General features: G+C 46.4%; 1 protein-coding gene across 1 annotated transcript in view; it reads left to right on the plus strand.

The window, feature by feature from the left end:
• Positions 1 to 26,682, plus strand: part of LOC121276006 (serine protease HTRA2, mitochondrial-like) — a 98,242-nt gene that overhangs the window by 70,571 nt on the left and 989 nt on the right. The window lies entirely within an intron of this gene.

Raw genomic sequence — 26,682 nt, forward strand, 5'->3', positions numbered from 1 at the left:
ACTGGAATCAATGGGAACTGTAAACACATCCTGTCCCACCCCCTATAACCATCTACTGGAATCAATGGGAACTGTAAACACATCCTGTCCCACCCCCTATAACCATCTACTGGAGTCAATGGGAACTGTAAACACATCCTGTCCCACCCCCTATAACCATCTACTGGAATCAATGGAACTGTAAACACATCCTGTCCCACCCCCTATAACCATCTACTGGAATCAATGGGAACTGTAAACACATCCTGTCCCACCCCCTATAACCATCTACTGGAGTCAATGGGAACTGTAAACACATCCTGTCCCACCCCCTATAACCATCTACTGGAGTCAATGGGAACTGTAAACACATCCTGTCCCACCCCCTATAACCATCTACTGGAATCAATGGGAACTGTAAACACATCCTGTCCCACCCCCTATAACCATCTACTGGAGTCAATGGGAACTGTAAACACATCCTGTCCCACCCCCTATAACCATCTACTGGAGTCAATGGAACTGTAAACACATCCTGTCCCACCCCCTATAACCATCTACTGGAGTCAATGGAACTGTAAACACATCCTGTCCCACCCCCTATAACCATCTACTGGAATCAATGGGAACTGTAAACACATCCTGTCCCACCCCCTATAACCATCTACTGGAGTCAATGGGAACTGTAAACACATCCTGTCCCACCCCCTATAACCATCTACTGGAGTCAATGGGAACTGTAAACACATCCTGTCCCACCCCCTATAACCATCTACTGGAATCAATGGAACTGTAAACACATCCTGTCCCACCCCCTATAACCATCTACTGGAATCAATGGAACTGTAAACACATCCTGTCCCACCCCCTATAACCATCTACTGGAATCAATGGGAACTGTAAACACATCGTGTCCCATCCCCTATAACCATCTTCTGGAGTCAATGGGAACTGTAAACACATCCTGTCCCACAGTCTATAACCATCTACTGGAATCAATGGGAACTGTAAACACATCCTGTCCCACCCCCTTAACCATCTACTGGAGTCAATGGAAACTGTAAACACATCCTGTCCCACCCCCTATAACCATCTACTGAAGTCAATGTAACTGTAAACACATCCTGTCCCACCCCCTATAACCATCTACTGGAGTCAATGGGAACTGTAAACACATCCTGTCCCACCCCTATAACCATCTACTGGAGTCAATGGGAACTGTAAACACATCCTGTCCCACCCCCTATAACCATCTACTGGAGTCAATGGGAACTGTAAACACATCCTGTCCCACCCCCTATAACCATCTACTGGAATCAATGTAACTGTAAACACATCCTGTCCCACCCCCTATAACCATCTACTGGAATCAATGGGAACTGTAAACACATCCTGTCCCACCCCCTATAACCATCTACTGGAGTCAATGGGAACTGTAAACACATCCTGTCCCACCCCCTATAACCATGTACTGGAATCAATGGGAACTGTAAACACATCCTGTCCCACTCCCTATAACCATCTACTGGAATCAGTGGGAACTGTAAACACATCCTGTCCCACCCCCTATAACCATCTACTGGAATCAATGGAACTGTAAACACATCCTGTCCCACCCCCTATAACCATCTACTGGAGTCAATGGAACTGTAAACACATCCTGTCCCACCCCCTATAACCATCTACTGGAATCAATGGGAACTGTAAACACATCCTGTCCCACCCCCTATAACCATCTACTGGAATCAATGGGAACTGTAAACACATCCTGTCCCACCCCCTATAACCATCTACTGGAGTCAATGGGAACTGTAAACACATCCTGTCCCACCCCCTATAACCATCTACTGGAATCAATGGGAACTGTAAACACATCCTGTCCCACCCCCTATAACCATCTACTGGAGTCAATGGAACTGTAAACACATCCTGTCCCACCCCCTATAACCATCTACTGGAAGTCAATGGAACTGTAAACACATCCTGTCCCACCCCCTATAACCATCTACTGGAGTCAATGGGAACTGTAAACACATCCTGTCCCACCCCCTATAACCATCTACTGGAGTCAATGGGAACTGTAAACACATCCTGTCCCACCCCCTATAACCATCTACTGGAGTCAATGGGAACTGTAAACACATCCTGTCCCACCCCCTATAACCATCTACTGGAGTCAATGGGAACTGTAAACACATCCTGTCCCACCCCCTATAACCATCTACTGGAGACAATGGAACTGTAAACACATCCTGTCCCACCCCCTATAACCATCTACTGGAATCAGTGGGAACTGTAAACACATCCTGTCCCACCCCCTATAACCATCTACTGGAGTCAATGGGAACTGTAAACACATCCTGTCCCACGCCCTATAACAACCTACTGGAGTCAATGGGAACTGTAAACACATCCTGTCCCACCCCCTTAACCATCTACTGGAATCAATGGGAACTGTAAACACATCCTGTCCCACCCCCTATAACCATCTACTGGAGTCAATGGGAACTGTAAACACATCCTGTCCCACCCCCTATAACCATCTACTGGAAGTCAATGGAACTGTAAACACATCCTGTCCCACCCCCTATAACCATCTACTGGAGTCAATGGGAACTGTAAACACATCCTGTCCCACCCCCTATAACCATCTACTGGAGTCAATGGGAACTGTAAACACATCCTGTCCCACCCCCTATAACCATCTACTGGAGTCAATGGGAACTGTAAACACATCCTGTCCCACCCCCTATAACCATCTACTGGAATCAATGTAACTGTAAACACATCCTGTCCCACCCCCTATAACCATCTACTGGAATCAATGGGAACTGTAAACACATCCTGTCCCCACCCCTATAACCATCTACTGGAGTCAATGGGAACTGTAAACACATCCTGTCCCACCCCCTATAACCATCTACTGGAATCAATGGAACTGTAAACACATCCTGTCCCACCCCCTATAACCATCTACTGGAATCAATGGGAACTGTAAACACATCCTGTCCCACCCCCTATAACCATCTACTGGAATCAATGGAACTGTAAACACATCCTGTCCCACCCCCTATAACCATCTACTGGAGTCAATGGGAACTGTAAACACATCCTGTCCCACCCCCTATAACCATCTACTGGAATCAATGGAACTGTAAACACATCCTGTCCCACCCCCTATAACCATCTACTGGAATCAATGGGAACTGTAAACACATCCTGTCCCACCCCCTATAACCATCTACTGGAGTCAATGGGAACTGTAAACACATCCTGTCCCACCCCCTATAACCATCTACTGGAGTCAATGTAACTGTAAACACATCCTGTCCCACCCCCTATAACCATCTACTGGAGTCAATGGGAACTGTAAACACATCCTGTCCCACCCCTATAACCATCTACTGGAGTCAATGGGAACTGTAAACACATCCTGTCCCACCCCCTATAACCATCTACTGGAGTCAATGGGAACTGTAAACACATCCTGTCCCACCCCCTATAACCATCTACTGGAATCAATGTAACTGTAAACACATCCTGTCCCACCCCCTATAACCATCTACTGGAATCAATGGGAACTGTAAACACATCCTGTCCCACCCCCTATAACCATCTACTGGAATCAATGGGAACTGTAAACACATCCTGTCCCACCCCCTATAACCATCTACTGGAATCAATGGGAACTGTAAACACATCCTGTCCCACCCCCTATAACCATCTACTGGAATCAATGGGAACTGTAAACACATCCTGTCCCACCCCCTATAACCATCTACTGGAGTCAATGGAAACTGTAAACACATCCTGTCCCACCCCCTATAACCATCTACTGGAGTCAATGGGAACTGTAAACACATCCTGTCCCACCCCCTATAACCATCTACTGGAATCAATGTAACTGTAAACACATCCTGTCCCACCCCCTATAACCATCTACTGGAATCAATGGGAACTGTAAACACATCCTGTCCCACCCCCTATAACCATCTACTGGAATCAATGGGAACTGTAAACACATCCTGTCCCACCCCCTATAACCATCTACTGGATCAATGTAACTGTAAACACATCCTGTCCCACCCCCTATAACCATCTACTGGAATCAATGGGAACTGTAAACACATCCTGTCCCACCCCCTATAACCATCTACTGGAATCAATGGGAACTGTAAACACATCCTGTCCCACCCCCTATAACCACCTACTGGATTCAATGGAAACTGTAAACACATCCTGTCCCACCCCCTATAACCATCTACTGAAGTCAATGTAACTGTAAACACATCCTGTCCCACCCCTATAACCATCTACTGGAGTCAATGGGAACTGTAAACACATCCTGTCCCACCCCCTATAACCATCTACTGGAGTCAATGGGAACTGTAAACACATCCTGTCCCACCCCCTATAACCATCTACTGGAATCAATGTAACTGTAAACACATCCTGTCCCACCCCCTATAACCATCTACTGGAATCAATGGGAACTGTAAACACATCCTGTCCCATCCCCTATAACCATCTACTGGAGTCAATGGGAACTGTAAACACATCCTGTCCCACCCCCTATAACCATCTACTGGAATCAATGGGAACTGTAAACACATCCTGTCCCACCCCCTATAACCATCTACTGGAATCAATGGGAACTGTAAACACATCCTGTCCCACCCCCTATAACCATCTACTGGAATCAATGTAACTGTAAACACATCCTGTCCCACCCCCTATAACCATCTACTGGAGTCAATGGGAACTGTAAACACATCCTGTCCCACCCCCTATAACCATCTACTGGAATCAATGTAACTGTAAACACATCCTGTCCCACCCCCTATAACCATCTACTGGAATCAATGGGAACTGTAAACACATCCTGTCCCACCCCCTATAACCATCTACTGGAGTCAATGGGAACTGTAAACACATCCTGTCCCACCCCCTATAACCATCTACTGGAGTCAATGGTAACTGTAAACACATCCTGTCCCACCCCCTATAACCATCTACTGGAGTCAATGGGAACTGTAAACACATCCCGTCCCACCCCTATAACCATCTACTGAAGTCAATGGGAACTGTAAACACATCCTGTCCCACCCCCTATAACCATCTACTGGAGTCAATGGGAACTGTAAACACATCCTGTCCCACCCCCTATAACCATCTACTGGAATCAATGTAACTGTAAACACATCCTGTCCCACCCCCTATAACCATCTACTGGAATCAATGGGAACTGTAAACACATCCTGCCCCATCCCCTATAACCATCTACTGGAATCAGTGGGAACTGTAAACACATCCTGTCCCACCCCCTATAACCATCTACTGGAATCAATGGGAACTGTAAACACATCCTGTCCCACCCCCTATAACCATCTACTGGAATCAATGGGAACTGTAAACACATCCTGTCCCACCCCCTATAACCACCTACTGGAGTCAATGGAAACTGTAAACACATCCTGTCCCACCCCCTATAACCATCTACTGGAGTCAATGGGAACTGTAAACACATCCTGTCCCACCCCCTATAACCATCTACTGGAATCAATGTAACTGTAAACACATCCTGTCCCACCCCCTATAACCATCTACTGGAATCAATGGAACTGTAAACACATCCTGTCCCCACCCCCTATAACCATCTACTGGAGTCAATGGGAACTGTAAACACATCCTGTCCCACCCCCTATAACCATCTACTTGAGTCAATGGAACTGTAAACACATCCTGTCCCACCCCCTATAACCATCTACTGGAATCAATGGAACTGTAAACACATCCTGTCCCACCCCCTATAACCATCTACTGGAATCAATGGGAACTGTAAACACATCCTGCCCCATCCCCTATAACCATCTACTGGAATCAGTGGGAACTGTAAACACATCCTGTCCCACCCCCTATAACCATCTACTGGAGTCAATGGGAACTGTAAACACATCCTGTCCCACCCCCTATAACCATCTACTGGAATCAATGTAACTGTAAACACATCCTGTCCCACCCCCTATAACCATCTACTGGAATCAATGGGAACTGTAAACACATCCTGTCCCACCCCCTATAACCATCTACTGGAGTCAATGGGAACTGTAAACACATCCTGTCCCACCCCCTATAACCATCTACTGGAATTAATGTAACTGTAAACACATCCTGTCCCACCCCCTATAACCATCTACTGGAATCAGTGGGAACTGTAAACACATCCTGTCCCACCCCCTATAACCATCTACTGGAATCAATGGGAACTGTAAACACATCCTGTCCCACCCCCTATAACCATCTACTGGAATCAATGGGAACTGTAAACACATCCTGTCCCACCCCCTATAACCATCTACTGGAGTCAATGGGAACTGTAAACACATCCCGTCCCACCCCTATAACTATCTACTGGAGTCAATGGGAACTGTAAACACATCCTGTCCCACCCCCTATAACCATCTACTGGAGTCAATGGGAACTGTAAACACATCCTGTCCCACCCCCTATAACCATCTACTGGAATCAATGTAACTGTAAACACATCCTGCCCCACCCCCTATAACCATCTACTGGAATCAATGGGAACTGTAAACACATCCTGTCCCTCCCCCTATAACCATCTACTGGAATCAATGGGAACTGTAAACACATCCTGTCCCACCCCCTATAACCATCTACTGGAATCAATGGGAACTGTAAACACATCCTGTCCCACCCCCTATAACCATCTACTGGAGTCAATGGGAACTGTAAACACATCCTGTCCCACCCCCTATAACCATCTACTGGAGTCAATGGGTACTGTAAACACATCCTGTCCCACCCCCTATAACCATCTACTGGAGTCAATGGGAACTGTAAACACATCCTGTCCCACCCCCTTAACCATCTACTGGACTCAATGGGAACTGTAAACACATCCTGTCCCACCCCCTATAACCATCTACTGGAGTCAATGGGAACTGTAAACACATCCTGTCCCACCCCCTATAACCATCTACTGGAATCAATGTAACTGTAAACACATCCTGTCCCACCCCCTATAACCATCTACTGGAATCAATGGGAACTGTAAACACATCCTGTCCCACCCCCTATAACCATCTACTGGAATCAATGGGAACTGTAAACACATCCTGTCCCACCCCCTATAACCATCTACTGGAATCAATGGAAACTGTAAACACATCCTGTCCCACCCCCTATAACCATCTACTGGAGAGAATGGGAACTGTAAACACATCCTGTCCCATCCCCTATAACCATCTACTGGAGACAATGGAACTGTAAACACATCCTGTCCCACCCCCTATAACCATCTACTGGAGTCAATGGGATCTGTAAACACATCCTGTCCCACCCCCTATAACCATCTACTGGAATCAATGTAACTGTAAACACATCCTGTCCCACCCTCTATAACCATCTACAGGAATCAATGGGAACTGTAAACACATCCTGTCCCACCCCCTATAACCATCTACTGGAGTCAATGGGAACTGTAAACACATCCTGTCCCACCACCTATAACCATCTACTGAGGCAATGTAACTGTAAACACATCCTGTCCCACCCCATATAACGATCTACTGGAATCAATGGAACTGTAAACACATCCTGTCCCACCCCCTATAACCATCTACTGGAGTCAATGGGAACTGTAAACACATCCTGTCCCACCCCCTATAACCATCTACTGGAATCAATGGGAACTGTAAACACATCCTGTCCCACCCCCTATAACCATCTACTGGAGTCAATGGGAACTGTAAACACATCCTGTCCCACCCCCTATAACCATCTACTGGAATCAATGTAACTGTAAACACATCCTGTCCCACCCCCTATAACCATCTACTGGAATCAATGGGAACTGTAAACACATCCTGTCCCACCCCCTATAACCATCTACTGGAGTCAATGGGAACTGTAAACACATCCTGTCCCACCCCCTATAACCATCTACTGGAATTAATGTAACTGTAAACACATCCTGTCCCACTCCCTATAACCATCTACTGGAATCAGTGGGAACTGTAAACACATCCTATCCCACCCCTATAACCATCTACTGGAATCAATGGGAACTGTAAACACATCCTGTCCCACCCCCTATAACCATCTACTGGAATCACTGGGAACTGTAAACACATCCTGTCCCACGCCCTATAACCATCTACTGGAGTCAATGTAACTGTAAACACCTCCTGTCCCACCCGCTATAACCATCTACTGAAGTCAATGGGAACTGTAAACACATCCTGTCCCACCCCCTATAACCATCTACTGGAGTCAATGGGAACTGTAAACACATCCTGTCCCACCCCCTATAACCATCTACTGGAATCAATGTAACTGTAAACACATCCTGTCCCACCCCCTATAACCATCTACTGGAATCAATGGGAACTGTAAACACATCCTGTCCCATCCCCTATAACCATCTACTGGAGTCAATGGGAACTGTAAACACATCCTGTCCCACCCCCTATAACCATCTACTGGAATCAATGGGAACTGTAAACACATCCTGTCCCACCCCCTATAACCATCTACTGGAATCAATGGGAACTGTAAACACATCCTGTCCCACCCCCTATAACCATCTACTGGAATCAATGGAACTGTAAACACATCCTGTCCCACCCCCTATAACCATCTACTGGAGTCAATGGAACTGTAAACACATCCTGTCCCACCCCCTATAACCATCTACTGGAATTCAATGGAACTGTAAACACATCCTGTCCCACCCCCTATAACCATCTACTGGAATCAATGGGAACTGTAAACACATCCTGTCCCACCCCCTATAACCATCTACTGGAGTCAATGGGAACTGTAAACACATCCTGTCCCACCCCCTATAACCATCTACTGGAGTCAATGGAACTGTAAACACATCCTGTCCCACCCCCTATAACCATCTACTGGAGTCAATGGGAACTGTAAACACATCCTGTCCCACCCCGATAACCATCTACTGGAATCAATGTGAACTGTAAACACATCCTGTCCCACCCCCTATAACCATCTACTGGAGTCAATGGGAACTGTAAACACATCCTGTCCCACCCCCTATAACCATCTACTGGAATCAATGTAACTGTAAACACATCCTGTCCCACCCCCTATAACCATCTACTGGAATCAATGGGAACTGTAAACACATCCTACCCCATCCCCTGTAACCATCTACTGGAATCAGTGGGAACTGTAAACACATCCTGTCCCACCCCCTATAACCATCTACTGGAATCAATGGGAACTGTAAACACATCCTGTCCCACCCCCTATAACCATCTACTGGAATCAATGGGAACTGTAAACACATCCTGTCCCACCCCCTTTTACCACCTACTGGAGTCAATGAAACTGTAAACACCTCCTGTCCCACCCGCTATAACCATCTACTGAAGTCAATGGGAACTGTAAACACATCCTGTCCCACCCCCTATAACCATCTACTGGAATCAATGTAACTGTAAACACATCCTGTCCCACCCCCTATAACCATCTACTGGAATCAGTGCGAACTGTAAACACATCCTCCCCCACCCCCTATAACCATCTACTGGAGTCAATGGGAACTGTAAACACATCCTGTCCCACCTCCTATAACCATCTACTGGATTCAATGTAACTGTAAACACATCCTGTCCCACCCCCTATAACCATCTACTGGAATCAATGGAACTGTAAACACGTCCTGTCCCACCCCCTCTCACCATCTACTGGAATCAATTTGAAATGTAAACACATCCTGTCCCACCCCCTATAACCATCTACTGGAATCAATGGGAACTGTAAACACATCCTGTCCCACCCCCTATAACCATCTACTGGAGTCAATGGGAACTGTAAACACATCCTGTCCCACCCCCTATAACCATCTACTAGAGTCAATGTTACTGTAAACACATCCTGTCCCACCCCCTATAACCATCTACTGGAGTCAATGGGAACTGTAAACACATCCTGTCCCACCCCCTATAACCATCTACTGGAGTCAATGGGAACTGTAAACACATCCTGTCCCACCCCCTATAACCATCTACTGGAGTCAATGGGAACTGTAAACACATCCTGTCCCACCCCCTTAACCATCTACTGGAATCAATGTAACTGTAAACACATCCTGTCCCACCCCCTATAACCATCTACTGGAATCAATGGGAACTGTAAACACATCCTACCCCATCCCCTGTAACCATCTACTGGAATCAGTGGGAACTGTAAACACATCCTGTCCCACCCCCTATAACCATCTACTGGAATCAATGGGAACTGTAAACACATCCTGTCCCACCCCCTATAACCATCTACTGGAATCAATGGGAACTGTAAACACATCCTGTCCCACCCCCTATAACCACCTACTGGAGTCAATGAAACTGTAAACACATCCTGTCCCACCCCCTGTAACCATCTACTGGAGTCAATGGGAACTGTAAACTCATCCTGTCCCACCCCCTATAACCATCTACTGGAATCAATGTAACTGTAAACACATCCTGTCCCACCCCCTATAACCATTTACTGGAATCAGTGCGAACTGTAAACACATCCTCCCCCACCCCCTATAACCATCTACTGGAGTCAATGGGAACTGTAAACACATCCTGTCCCACCTCCTATAACCAACTACTACAGGCAATGTAACTGTAAACACATCCTGTCCCACCCCCTATAACCATCTACTGGAATCAATGGAACTGTAAACACATCTTGTCCCACCCCCTATAACCATCTACTGGAATCAATGGGAACTGTAAACACATCCTGCCCCATCCCCTATAACCATCTGCTGTAATCAGTGGGAACTGTAAACACATCCTGTCCTACCCCCTATAACCATCTACTGGAGTCAATGGGAACTGTAAACACATCCTGTCCCACCCCCTATAACCATCTACTGGAATCAATGTAACTAAACACATCCTGTCCCACCCCCTATAACCATCTACTGGAATCAATGGGAACTGTAAACACATCCTGTCCCACCCCCTATAACCATCTTCTGGAGTCAATGGGAACTGTAAACACATCCTGTCCCACCCCCTATAACCATCTACTGGAATCAGTGGGAACTGTAAACACATCCTGTCCCACCCCTTATAATCATCTACTGGAATCAATGGGAACTGTAAACACATCCTGTCCCACCCCCTATAACCATCTACTGGAATCAATGGGAACTGTAAGCACATCCTGTCCCACGCCCTATAACCACCTACTGGAGTCAATGGAAACTGTAAACTCATCCTGTCCCACCCCCTATAACCATCTACTGGAATCAATGTAACTGTAAACACATCCTGTCCCACCCCCTATAACCATCTACTGGAATCAGTGCGAACTGTAAACACATCCTCCCCCACCCCCTATAACCATCTACTGGAGTCAATGGGAACTGTAAACACATCCTGTCCCACCTCCTATAACCAACTACTACAGGCAATGTAACTGTAAACACATCCTGTCCCACCCCCTATAACCATCTACTGGAATCAATGGAACTGTAAACACATCTTGTCCCACCCCTTATAACCATCTACTGGAATCAATGGGAACTGTAAACACATCCTGCCCCATCCCCTATAACCATCTGCTGTAATCAGTGGGAACTGTAAACACATCCTGTCCTACCCCCTATAACCATCTACTGGAGTCAATGGGATCTGTAAACACATCCTGTCCCACCCCCTATAACCATCTACTGGAATCAATGTAACTAAACACATCCTGTCCCACCCCCTATAACCATCTACTGGAATCAATGGGAACTGTAAACACATCCTGTCCCACCCCCTATAACCATCTTCTGGAGTCAATGGGAACTGTAAACACATCCTGTCCCACCCCCTATAACCATCTACTGGGATCAATGTAACTGTAAACACATCCTGCCCCATCCCCTTTAATCATCTACTGGAATCAGTGGGAACTGTAAACACATCCTGTCCCACCCCTTATAATCATCTACTGGAATCAATGGGAACTGTAAACACATCCTGTCCCACCCCCTATAACCATCTACTGGAATCAATGGGAACTGTAAGCACATCCTGTCCCACGCCCTATAACCACCTACTGGAGTCAATGGAAACTGTAAACACATACTGTCCCAACCCCTATAACCATCTACTGGAGTCAATGGGAACTGTAAACACATCCTGTCCCACCCGCTATAACCATCTACTGGAGTCAGTGGGAACTGTAAACACATCCTGTCCCACCCCCTATAACCATCTACTGGAATCAATGTAACTGTAAACACATCCTGCCCCACCCCCTATAACCATCTACTGGAATCAATGGGAACTGTAAACACATCCTGCCCCATTCCCTATAACCATCTTCTGGAGTCAATGGGAACTGTAAACACATCCTGTCCCACCCTCTTAACCATCTACTGGAATCAATGGGAAATGTAAACACATCCTGTCCCACCCCCTATAAACATCTGCTGGAATCAGTGGGAACTGTAAACACATCCTGTCCCACCCCCTATAACCATCTACTGGAATTAATGTAACTGTAAACACATCCTGTCCCACCCCCTATAACCATCTACTGGAGTCAATGGGAACTGTAAACACATCCTGTCCCACCCCCTATAACCATCTACTGGAATTAATGGGAACTGTAAACACATCCTGTCCCACCCCCTATAACCATCTACTGGAGTCAATGTTACTGTAAACACATCCTGTCCCACCCCCTATTACCATCTACTGGAGTCAATGGGAACTGTAAACACATCCCGTCCCACCCCTATAACTATCTACTGTACTCAATGGGAACTGTAAACACATCCTGTCCCACCCCCTATAACCATCTACTGGAGTCAATGGGAACTGTAAACACATCCTGTCCCACCCCCTTAACCATCTACTGGAATCAATGGGAACTGTAAACACATCCTGTCCCACCCCCTATAACCATCTACTGGAATCAATGGGAATTGTAAACACATCCTACCCCATCCCCTGTAACCATCTACTGGAATCAGTGGGAACTGTAAACACATCCTGTCCCACCCCCTATAACCATCTACTGGAATCAATGGGAACTGTAAACACATCCTGGCCCACCCCCTATAACCATCTACTGGAATCAATGGGAACTGTAAACACATCCTGTCCCACCCCCTATAACCACCTACTGGAGTCAATGAAAACTGTAAACACATCCTGTCCCACCCCCTGTAACCATCTACTGGAGTCAATGGGAACTGTAAACTCATCCTGTCCCACCCCCTATAACCATCTACTGGAATCAATGTAACTGTAAACACATCCTGTCCCACCCCCTATAACCATTTACTGGAATCAGTGCGAACTGTAAACACATCCTCCCCCACCCCCTATAACCATCTACTGGAGTCAATGGGAACTATAAACGCATCCTGTCCCACCTCCTATAACCAACTACTACAGGCAATGTAACTGTAAACACATCCTGTCCCACCCCCTATAACCATCTACTGGAATCAATGGAACTGTAAACACATCTTGTCCCACCCCCTATAACCATCTACTGGAATCAATGGGAACTGTAAACACATCCTGCCCCATCCCCTATAACCATCTGCTGTAATCAGTGGGAACTGTAAACACATCCTGTCCTACCCCCTATAACCATCTACTGGAGTCAATGGGAACTGTAAACACATCCTGTCCCACCCCCTATAACCATCTACTGGAATCAATGTAACTAAACACATCCTGTCCCACCCCCTATAACCATCTACTGGAATCAATGGGAACTGTAAACACATCCTGTCCCACCCCCTATAACCATCTTCTGGAGTCAATGGGAACTGTAAACACATCCTGTCCCACCCCCTATAACCATCTACTGGGATCAATGTAACTGTAAACACATCCTGCCCCATCCCCTATAATCATCTACTGGAATCAGTGGGAACTGTAAACACATCCTGTCCCACCCCTTATAATCATCTACTGGAATCAATGGGAACTGTAAACACATCCTGTCCCACCCCCTATAACCATCTACTGGAATCAATGGGAACTGTAAGCACATCCTGTCCCACGCCCTATAACCACCTACTGGTGTCAATGGAAACTGTAAACACATACTGTCCCAACCCCTATAACCATCTACTGGAGTCAATGGGAACTGTAAACACATCCTGTCCCACCCCCTATAACCATCTACTGGTGTCAATGGGAACTGTAAACACATCCTGTCCCACCCCCTATAACCATCTACTGGAATCAATGTAACTGTAAACACATCCTGCCCCACCCCCTATAACCATCTACTGGAATCAGTGGGCAATGTAAACACATCCTGTCCCTCCCCCTATAACCATCTACTGGAATCAATGGGAACTGTAAACACATCCTGTCCCACCCCCTATAACCATCTACTGGAATCAATGGGAACTGTAAACGCATCCTGTCCCACCCCCGAGAACCATCTACTGGAGTCAATGGGAACTGTAAACACATCCTGTCCCACCCCCTATAACCATCTACTGGAGTCAATGTTACTGTAAACACATCCTGTCCCACCCCCTATAACCATCTACTGGAGTCAATGGGAACTGTAAACACATCCCGTCCCACCCCTATAACTATCTACTGGACTCAATGGGAACTGTAAACACATCCTGTCCCACCCCCTATAACCATCTACTGGAGTCAATGGGAACTGTCAACACATCCTGTCCCACCCCCTTAACCATCTACTGGAATCAATGTAACTGTAAACACATCCTGTCCCACCCCCTATAACCATCTACTGGAATCAATGGGAATTGTAAACACATCCTACCCCATCCCCTGTAACCATCTACTGGAATCAGTGGGAACTGTAAACACATCCTGTCCCACCCCCTATAACCATCTACTGGAATCAATGGGAACTGTAAACACATCCTGTCCCACCCCCTATAACCATCTACTGGAATCAATGGGAACTGTAAACACATCCTGTCCCACCCCCTATAACCACCTACTGGAGTCAATGAAAACTGTAAACACATCCTGTCCCACCCCCTGTAACCATCTACTGGAGTCAATGGGAACTGTAAACTCATCCTGTCCCACCCCCTATAACCATCTACTGGAATCAATGTAACTGTAAACACATCCTGTCCCACCCCCTATAAGCATTTACTGGAATCAGTGCGAACTGTAAACACATCCTCCCCCACCCCCTATAACCATCTACTGGAGTCAATGGGAACTGTAAACACATCCTGTCCCACCTCCTATAACCAACTACTACAGGCAATGTAACTGTAAACACATCCTGTCCCACCCCCTATAACCATCTACTGGAATCAATGGAACTGTAAACACATCTTGTCCCAACCCCTATAACCATCTACTGGAATCAATGGGAACTGTAAACACATCCTGCCCCATCCCCTATAACCATCTGCTGTAATCAGTGGGAACTGTAAACACATCCTGTCCTACCCCCTATAACCATCTACTGGAGTCAATGGGATCTGTAAACACATCCTGTCCCACCCCCTATAACCATCTACTGGAATCAATGTAACTAAACACATCCTGTCCCACCCCCTATAACCATCTACTGGAATCAATGGGAACTGTAAACACATCCTGTCCCACCCCCTATAACCATCTTCTGGAGTCAATGGGAACTGTAAACACATCCTGTCCCATCCCCTATAACCATCTACTGGGATCAATGTAACTGTAAACACATCCTGCCCCATCCCCTATAATCATCTACTGGAATCAGTGGGAACTGTAAACACATCCTGTCCCACCCCTTATAATCATCTACTGGAATCAATGGGAACTGTAAACACATCCTGTCCCACCCCCTATAACCATCTACTGGAATCAATGGGAACTGTAAGCACATCCTGTCCCACGCCCTATAACCACCTACTGGAGTCAATGGAAACTGTAAACACATACTGTCCCAACCCCTATAACCATCTACTGGAGTCAATGGGAACTGTAAACACATCCTGTCCCACCCCCTATAACCATCTACTGGAGTCAGTGGGAACTGTAAACACATCCTGTCCCACCCCCTATAACCATCTACTGGAATCAATGTAACTGTAAACACATCCTGCCCCACCCCCTATAACCATCTACTGGAATCAATGGGAACTGTAAACACATCCTGCCCCATTCCCTATAACCATCTTCTGGAGTCAATGGGAACTGTAAACACATCCTGTCCCACCCTCTATAACCATCTACTGGAATCAATGGGAAATGTAAACACATCCTGTCCCACCCCCTATAACCATCTGCTGGAATCAGTGGGAACTGTAAACACATCCTGTCCCACCCCCTATAACCATCTACTGGAATTAATGTAACTGTAAACACATCCTGTCCCACCCCCTATAACCATCTACTGGAGTCAATGGGAACTGTAAACACATCCTGTCCCACCCCCTATAACCATCTACTGGAATTAATGTAACTGTAAACACATCCTGTCCCACCCCCTAGAACCATCTACTGGAATCAATGGGAACTGTAAACGCATCCTGTCCCACCCCCTATAACCATCTACTGGAGTCAATGGGAACTGTAAACACATCCTGTCCCACCCCCTATAACCATCTACTGGAGTCAATGTTACTGTAAACACATCCTGTCCCACCCCCTATAACCATCTACTGGAGTCAATGGGAACTGTAAACACATCCCGTCCCACCCCTATAACTATCTACTGGACTCAATGGGAACTGTAAACACATCCTGTCCCACCCCCTATAACCATCTACTGGAGTCAATGGGAACTGTAAACACATCCTGTCCCACCCCCTTAACCATCTACTGGAATCAATGTAACTGTAAACACATCCTGTCCCACCCCCTATAACCATCTACTGGAATCAATGGGAATTGTAAACACATCCTACCCCATCCCCTGTAACCATCTACTGGAATCAGTGGGAACTGTAAACACATCCTGTCCCACCCCCTATAACCATCTACTGGAATCAATGGGAACTGTAAACACATCCTGGCCCACCCCCTCTAACCATCTACTGGAATCAATGGGAACTGTAAACACATCCTGTCCCACCCCCTATAACCACCTACTGGAGTCAATGAAAACTGTAAACACATCCTGTCCCACCCCCTGTAACCATCTACTGGAGTCAATGGGATCTGTAAACTCATCCTGTCCCACCCCCTATAACCATCTACTGGAATCAATGTAACTGTAAACACATCCTGTCCCACCCCCTATAACCATTTACTGGAATCAGTGCGAACTGTAAACACATCCTGTCCCACCCCCTATAACCATCTACTGGAGTCAATGGGAACTGTAAACACATCCTGTCCCACCTCCTATAACCAACTACTACAGGCAATGTAACTGTAAACACATCCTGTCCCACCCCCTATAACCATCTACTGGAATCAATGGAACTGTAAACACATCTTGTCCCACCCCCTATAACCATCTACTGGAATTAATGTAACTGTAAACACATCCTGTCCCACCCCCTAGAACCATCTACTGGAATCAATGGGAACTGTAAACGCATCCTGTCCCACCCCCTATAACCATCTACTGGAGTCAATGGGAACTGTAAACACATCCTGTCCCACCCCCTATAACCATCTACTGGAGTCAATGTTACTGTAAACACATCCTGTCCCACCCCCTATAACCATCTACTGGAGTCAATGGGAACTGTAAACACATCCCGTCCCACCCCTATAACTATCTACTGGACTCAATGGGAACTGTAAACACATCCTGTCCCACCCCCTATAACCATCTACTGGAGTCAATGGGAACTGTAAACACATCCTGTCCCACCCCCTTAACCATCTACAGGAATCAATGTAACTGTAAACACATCCTGTCCCACCCCCTATAACCATCTACTGGAATCAATGGGAATTGTAAACACATCCTACCCCATCCCCTGTAACCATCTACTGGAATCAGTGGGAACTGTAAACACATCCTGTCGCACCCCCTATAACCATCTACTGGAATCAATGGGAACTGTAAACACATCCTGTCCCACCCCCTATAACCATCTACTGGAATCAATGGGAACTGTAAACACATCCTGTCCCACCCCCTATAACCACCTACTGGAGTCAATGAAAACTGTAAACACATCCTGTCCCACCCCCTGTAACCATCTACTGGAGTCAATGGGAACTGTAAACTCATCCTGTCCCACCCCCTATAACCATCTACTGGAATCAATGTAACTGTAAACACATCCTGTCCCACCCCCTATAACCATTTACTGGAATCAGTGCGAACTGTAAACACATCCTCCCCCACCCCCTATAACCATCTACTGGAGTCAATGGGAACTGTAAACACATCCTGTCCCACCTCCTATAACCAACTACTACAGGCAATGTAACTGTAAACACATCCTGTCCCACCCCCTATAACCATCTACTGGAATCAATGGAACTGTAAACACATCTTGTCCCACCCCCTATAACCATCTACTGGAATCAATGGGAACTGTAAACACATCCTGCCCCATCCCCTATAACCATCTGCTGTAATCAGTGGGAACTGTAAACACATCCTGTCCTACCCCCTATAACCATCTACTGGAGTCAATGGGAACTGTAAACACATCCTGTCCCACCCCCTATAACCATCTACTGCAATCAATGGAAACTGTAAGCACATCCTGTCCCACGCCCTATAACCACCTACTGGAGTCAATGGAAACTGTAAACACATACTGTCCCACCCCCTATAACCATCTACTGGAATCAATGTAACTGTAAATACATCCTGTCCCACCCCCTATAACCATCTACTGGAATCAATGGGAATTGTAAACACATCCTACCCCATCCCCTGTAACCATCTACTGGAATCAGTGGGAACTGTAAACACATCCTGTCCCACCCCCTATAACCATCTACTGGAATCAATGGGAACTGTAAGCACATCCTGTCCCACCCCCTATAACCATCTACTGGAATCAATGGGAACTGTAAACACATCCTGTCCCACCCCCTATAACCACTTACTGGAGTCAATGAAAACTGTAAACACATCCTGTCCCACCCCCTGTAACCATCTACTGGAGTCAATGGGAACTGTAAACACATCCTGTCCCACCCCCTATAACCATCTACTGGAATCAATGTAACTGTAAACACATCCTGTCCCACCCCCTATAACCATTTACTGGAATCAGTGCGAACTGTAAACACATCCTCCCCCACCCCATATAACCATCTACTGGAGTCAATGGGAACTGTAAACACATCCTGTCCCACCCCCTATAACCAACTACTGGAGGCAATGTAACTGTAAACACATCCTGTCCCACCCCCTATAACCATCTACTGGAATCAATGGAACTGTAAACACATCTTGTCCCACCCCCTATAACCATCTACTGGAATCAATGGGAACTGTAAACACATCCTGCCCCATCCCCTATAAACATCTGCTGGAATCAGTGGGAACTGTAAACACATCCTGTCCCACCCCCTATAACCATCTACTGGAGTCAATGGGAACTGTAAACACATCCTGTCCCACCCCCTATAACCATCTACTGGAATCAATGTAACTAAACACATCCTGTGCCACCCCCTATAACCATCTACTGGAATAAATGGGAACTGTAAACACATCCTGTCCCACCCCCTATAACCATCTTCTGGAGTCAATGGGAACTGTAAACACATCCTGTCCCACCCCCTATAACCATCTACTGGAATCAATGTAACTGTAAACACATCCTGCCCCATCCCCTATAACCATCTACTGGAATCAGTGGGAACTGTAAACACATCCTGTCCCACCCCTTATAATCATCTACTGGAATCAGTGGGAACTGTAAGCACATCCTGTCCCACGCCCTATAACCCCCTACTGGAGTCAATGGAAACTGTAAACACATACTGTCCCACCCCCTAAAACCATCTACTGGAGTCAATGGGAACTGTAAACACATCCTGTCCCACCCCCTATAACCATCTACTGGAGTCAATGGGAACTGTAAACACATCCTGTCCCACCCTCTATAACCATCTACTGGAATCAATGTAACTGTAAACACATCCTGCCCCACCCCCTATAACCATCTACTGGAATCAGTGGGAACTGTAAACACATCCTGTCTCTCCCCCTATAACCATCTACTGGAATCAATGTGAACTGTAAACACATCCTGTCCCACCCCCTATAACCATCTACTGGAATCAATGGAAACTGTAAGCACATCCTGTCCCACGCCCTATAACCACCTACTGGAGTCAATGGAAACTGTAAACACATACTGTCCCACCCCCTATAACCATCTACTGGAATCAATGTAACTGTAAACACATCCTGCCCCACCGCCTATAACCATCTACTGGAGACAATGTGAACTGTAAACACATCCTGTCCCACCCCTATAACGATCTACTGGAGACAATGTAACTGTAAACACATCCTGTCCCGCCCTCTATAACCATCTACTGGAATCAATGGGAACTGTAAACACATCCTGTCCCACCCCCTTTAACCACCTACTGGAGTCAATGGGAACTGTAAACACATCCTGTCCCACCCCCTATAACCATCTACTGGAGTCAATGGGAACTGTAAACACATCCTGTCCCACCCCCTATAACCATTTACTGGAATCAGTGGGAACTGTAAACACATTGTACCCCACCCCCTATAACCATCTACTGGAGTCAATGGGAACTGTAAACACATCCTGTGCCACCCCCTATAACCATCTACTGGAATCAATGTAACTGTAAACACATCCTGTCCCACCCCCTATAACCATCTACTGGAATCAATGGGAACTGTAAACACATCCTGCCCCATCCCCTATAACCATCTACGGGAATCAATGGGAACTGTAAACACATCCTGTCCCACCCCCTATAACCATCTTCTGGAGTCAATGGGAACTGTAAACACATCCTGTCCCACACTCTATAACCATCTACTGGAATCAATGGGAACTGTAAACACATTTTGTCTCTCCCCCTATAACCATCTACTGGACTCAATGGAAACTGTAAACACATCCTGTCCCACCCCCTATAACCATCTACTGAAGTCAATGTAACTGTAAACACATCCTGTCCCACCCCCTGTAACCATCTACTGGAGTCAATGGGAACTGTAAACACATCCTGTCCCACCCCTATAACCATCTACTGGAGTCAATGGGAACTGTAAACACATCCTGTCCCACCCCCTATAACCAACTACTGGAGTCAATGGGAACTGTAAACACCTCCTGTCCCACCCCCTATAACCATCTACTGGAATCAATGTAACTGTAAACACATCCTGTCCCACCCCCTATAACCATCTACTGGAATCAATGGGAACTGTAAACACATCCTGCCCCATTCCATATAACCATCTTATGGAGTCAATGGTAACTGTAAACACATCCTGTCCCACCCTCTATAACCATCTACTGGAATCAATGCGAAATGTAAACACATCCTGTCCCACCCCCTATAACCATCTACTGGAATCAATGGGAACTGCAAACACATTTTGTCCCACCCCCTATAACCACCTACTGGAGTCAATCGAAATTGTAAACACATCCTGTCCCACCCCCTATAACCATCTACTGAAGTCAATGGGAACTGTAAACACATCCTGTCCCACCCCCTGTAACCATCTGCTGGAGTCAATGGGAACTGTAAACACATCCTGTCCCACCCCCTATAACCATCTACTGGAATCAATGAAACTGTAAACACATCCTGCCCCACCCCCTATAACCATCTCCTGGAGACAATGGGAACTGTAAACACATCCTGTCTCACCCCCTATAACCATCTACTGGAATCAGTGGGAACTGTAAACACATCCTGTCCCACCCCCTTTAACCATTTACTGGAGTCAATGGGAACTGTAAACACATCCTGTCCCACCCCCTATAACCATCTACTGGAGTCAATGTTACTGTAAACACATCCTGTCCCACCCCCTATAACCATCTACTGGAGTCAATGTTACTGTAAACACATCCTGTCCTACCCCCTATAACCATCTACTGGAGTCAATGGGAACTGTAAACACATCCCGTCCCACCCCTATAACTATCTACTGGACTCAATGGGAACTGTAAACACATCCTGTCCCACCCCCTATAACCATCTACTGGAGTCAATGGGAACTGTAAACACATCCTGTCCCACCCCCTAAAACCATCTACTGGAATCAATGTAACTGTAAACACATCCTGTCCCACCCCCTATAACCATCTACTGGAATCAATGGGAATTGTAAGCACATCCTACCCCATCCCCTGTAACCATCTACTGGAATCAGTGGGAACTGTAAACACATCCTGTCCCACCCCCAAAAACCATCTACTGGAATCAGTGGGAACTGTAAACACATCCTGTCCCACCCCCTATAACCATCTACTGGAATCAATGGGAACTGTAAACACATCCTGTCCCACCTCCTATAACCACCTACTGGAGTCAATGGGAACTTTAAACACATCCTGTCCCACCCCCTATAACCCTCTACTGGAATCAATGTAACTGTAAACACATCCTTCCCCACCCCCTGTAACCATCTACTGGAGACAATGGGAACTGTAAACACATCCTGTCCCACCCCCTATAACCATCTACTGGAGACAATGGAACTGTAAACACATCCTGTCCCACCCCCTATAACGATCTACTGGAGACAATGTGAACTGTAAACACATCCTGTCCCACCCCCTATAACGATCTACTGGAGACAATGTAACTGTAAACACATCCTGTCCCACCCTCTATAACCATCTACTGGAATCAATGGGAACTGTAAACACATCCTGTCCCACCCCCTTTAACCACCTACTGGAGTCAATGGGAGCTGTAAACACATCCTTTCCCACCCCCTATAACCATCTACTGGAGTCAATGGGAACTGTAAACACATCCTGTCCCACCCCCTATAACCATTTACTAGAATCAGTGGGAACTGTAAACACATCCTCCCCCACCCCCTATAACCATCTACTGGAGTCAATGGGAACTGTAAACACATCCTGTCCCACCCCCTATAACCATCTACTGGAGGCAATGTAACTGTAAACACATCCTGTCCCACCCCCTATAACCATCTACTGGAATCAATGGAACTGTAAACACATCTTGTCCCACCCCCTATAACCATCTACTGGAATCAATGGGAACTGTAAACACTTCCTGCCCCATCCCCTATAACCATCTACTGGAATCAGTGGGAACTGTAAACACATCCTGTCCCACCCCCTATAACCATCTACTGGAGTCAATGGGAACTGTAAACACATCCTGTCCCACTCCCTATAACCATCTACTGGAATCAATGTAACTGTAAACACATCCTGTCCCACCCCCTATAACCATCTACTGGAATCAATGGGAACTGTAAACACATCCTGTCCCACCCCCTATAACCATCTTCTGGAGTCAATGGGAACTGTAAACACATCCTGTCCCACACTCTATAACCATCTACTGGAATCAATGGGAACTGTGAACACATCCTGTCCCACCCCCTGTAACCATCTACTGGAATCAATGGGAACTGTAAACACATTTTGTCCCACCCCCTATAACCACCTACTGGAGTCAATGGAAACTGTAAACACATCCTGTCCCACCCCCTATAACCATCTACTGGAATCAATGTAACTGTAAACACATCCTGTCCCACCCCCGATAACCATCTACTGGAATCAATGGGAACTGTAAACACATCCTGCCCCATTCCATATAACCATCTTATGGAGTCAATGGGAACTGTAAACACATCCTGTCCCACCCTCTATAACCATCTACTGGAATCAATGGGAACTGTAAACACATCCTGTCCCACACCCTATAACCATCTACTGGAATCAATGGGAACTGCAAACACATTTTGTCCCACCCCCTATAACCACCTACTGGAGTCAATGGAAATTGTAAACACATCCTGTCCCACCCCCTATAACCATCTACTTAAGTCAATGGGAACTGTAAACACATCCTGTCCCACCCCCTATAACCATCTGCTGGAGTCAATGGGAACTGTAAACACATCCTGTCCCACCCCCTATAACCATCTACTGGAATCAATGGGACCTGTAAACACCTCCTGCCCCATTCCATATAACCATCTTATGGAGTCAATGGGAACTGTAAACACATCCTGTCCCACCCTCTATAACCATCTACTGGAATCAATGGGAGCTGCAAACACATTTTGTCCCACCCCCTATAACCATCTACTGGAGTCAATGGGAACTGTAAACACATCCTGTCCCACCCCCTATAACCATCTACTGGAGTCAATGGGAACTGTAAACACATCCTGTTCCCCCCCCCTATAACCATCTGCTGGAATCAATGGGAATTGTAAACACATCCTACCCCATCCCCTGTAACCATCTACTGGAATCAGTGGGAACTGTAAACACATCCTGTCCCACCCCCTTTATCCATCTACTGGAATCAATGGGAACTGTAAACACATCCTGTCCCACCCCCTATAACCATCTACTGGAATGAATGGGAACTGTAAACACATCCTGTCCCACCCCCTATAACCACCTACTGGAGTCAATGGGAACTGTAAACACATCCTGTCCCACCCCCTATAACCATCTACTGGAATCAATGTAACTGTAAACACATCCTTCCCCACCCCCTATAACCATCTACTGGAGACAATGTAACTGTAAACACATCCTGTCCCAACCCCTATAACCATCTACTGGAGACAATGGAACTGTAAACACATCCTGTCCCAACCCCTATAACGATCTACTGGAGACAATGTAACTGTAAACACATCCTGTCCCACCCTCTATAACCATCTACTGGAGTCAATGGGAACTGTAAACACATCCTGTCCCACCCCCTTTCAGCACCTACTGGAGTCAATGGGAACTGTAAACACATCCTTTCCCACCCCCTATAACCATCTACTGGAGTCAATGGGAACTGTAAACACATCCTGTCCCACCCCCTATAACCATTTACTGGAATCAGTGGGAACTGTAAACACATCCTGTCCCACCCCCTATAACCATCTACTGGAGGCAATGTAACTGTAAACACATCCTGTCCCACCCCCTATAACCATCTACTGGAATCAATGGAACTGTAAACACATCTTGTCCCACCCCCTATAACCATCTACTGGAATCAATGGGAACTGTAAACACATCCTGCCCCATCCCCTATAACCATCTACTGGAATCAGTGGGAACTGTAAACACATCCTGTCCCACCCCCTATAACCATCTACTGGAGTCAATGGGAACTGTAAACACATCCTGTCCCACCCCCTATAACCATCTACTGGAATCAATGTAACTGTAAACACATCCTGTCCCACCCCCTATAACCATCTACTGGAATCAATGGGAACTGTAAACACATCCTGCCCCATCCCCTATAACCATCTACGGGAATCAATGGGAACTGTAAACACATCCTGTCCCACCCCCTATAACCATCTTCTGGAGTCAATGGGAACTGTAAACACATCCTGTCCCACACTCTATAACCATCTACTGGAATCAATGGGAACTGTAAACACATCCTGTCCCACCCCCTATAACCATCTACTGGAATCAATGGGAACTGTTAACACATTTTGTCCCACCCCCTATAACCACCTACTGGAGTCAATGGAAACTGTAAACACATCCTGTCCCACCCCCTATAACCATCTACTGAAGTCAATGTAACTGTAAACACATCCTGTCCCACCCCCTGTAACCTACTACTGGAGTCAATGGGAACTGTAAACACATCCTGTCCCATCCCTATAACCATCTACTGGAGTCAATGGGAACTGTAAACACATCCTGTCCCACCCCCTATAATCATCTTTTGGAGTCAATGGGAACTGTAAACACATCCTGTCCCACCCCCTATAACCATCTACTGGAATCAATGTAACTGTAAACACATCCTGTCCCACCCCCTATAACCATCTACTGGAATCAATGGGAACTGTAAACACATCCTGCCCCATTCCCTATAACCATCTTCTGGGGTCAATGGGAACTGTAAACACATCCTGTCCCACCCTCTATAACCATTTACTGGAATCAATGGGAACTGTAAACACATCCTGTCCCACCCCCTATAACCATCTACTGGAATCAATGGGAACTGCAAACACATTTTGTCCCACCCCCTATAACCACCTACTGGAGTCAATGGAAATTGTAAACACATCCTGTCCCTCCCCCTATAACCATCTACTGAAGTCAATGGGAACTGTAAACACATCCTGTCCCACCCCCTATAACCATCTGCTGGAGTCAATGGGAACTGTAAACACATCCTGTCCCACCCCCTATAACCATCTACTGGAATCAATGAAACTGTAAACACATCCTGCCCCACCCCCTATAATCATCTCCTGGAGACAATGGGAACTGTAAACACATCCTGTCCCACCCCCTATAACCATCTACTGGAATCAATGGGAACTGTAAATACATCCTGCCCCATTCCCTATAACCATCTTCTGGAGTCAATGGGAACTGTAAACACATCCTGTCCCACCCTCTATAACCATTTACTGGAATCAGTGGGAACTGTAAGCACATCCTGCCCCATCCCCTATAACCATCTACTGGAATCAGTGGAACTGTAAACACATCCTGCCCCACCCCCTATAACCATCTACTGGAATCAATGGGAACTGTAAACACATCCTGTCCCACCCCCGATAACCATCTAC

This window comes from Carcharodon carcharias, chromosome 1, assembly GCF_017639515.1.
Source record: "Carcharodon carcharias isolate sCarCar2 chromosome 1, sCarCar2.pri, whole genome shotgun sequence".
Taxonomy (NCBI): Eukaryota; Metazoa; Chordata; class Chondrichthyes; order Lamniformes; family Lamnidae; genus Carcharodon; species Carcharodon carcharias.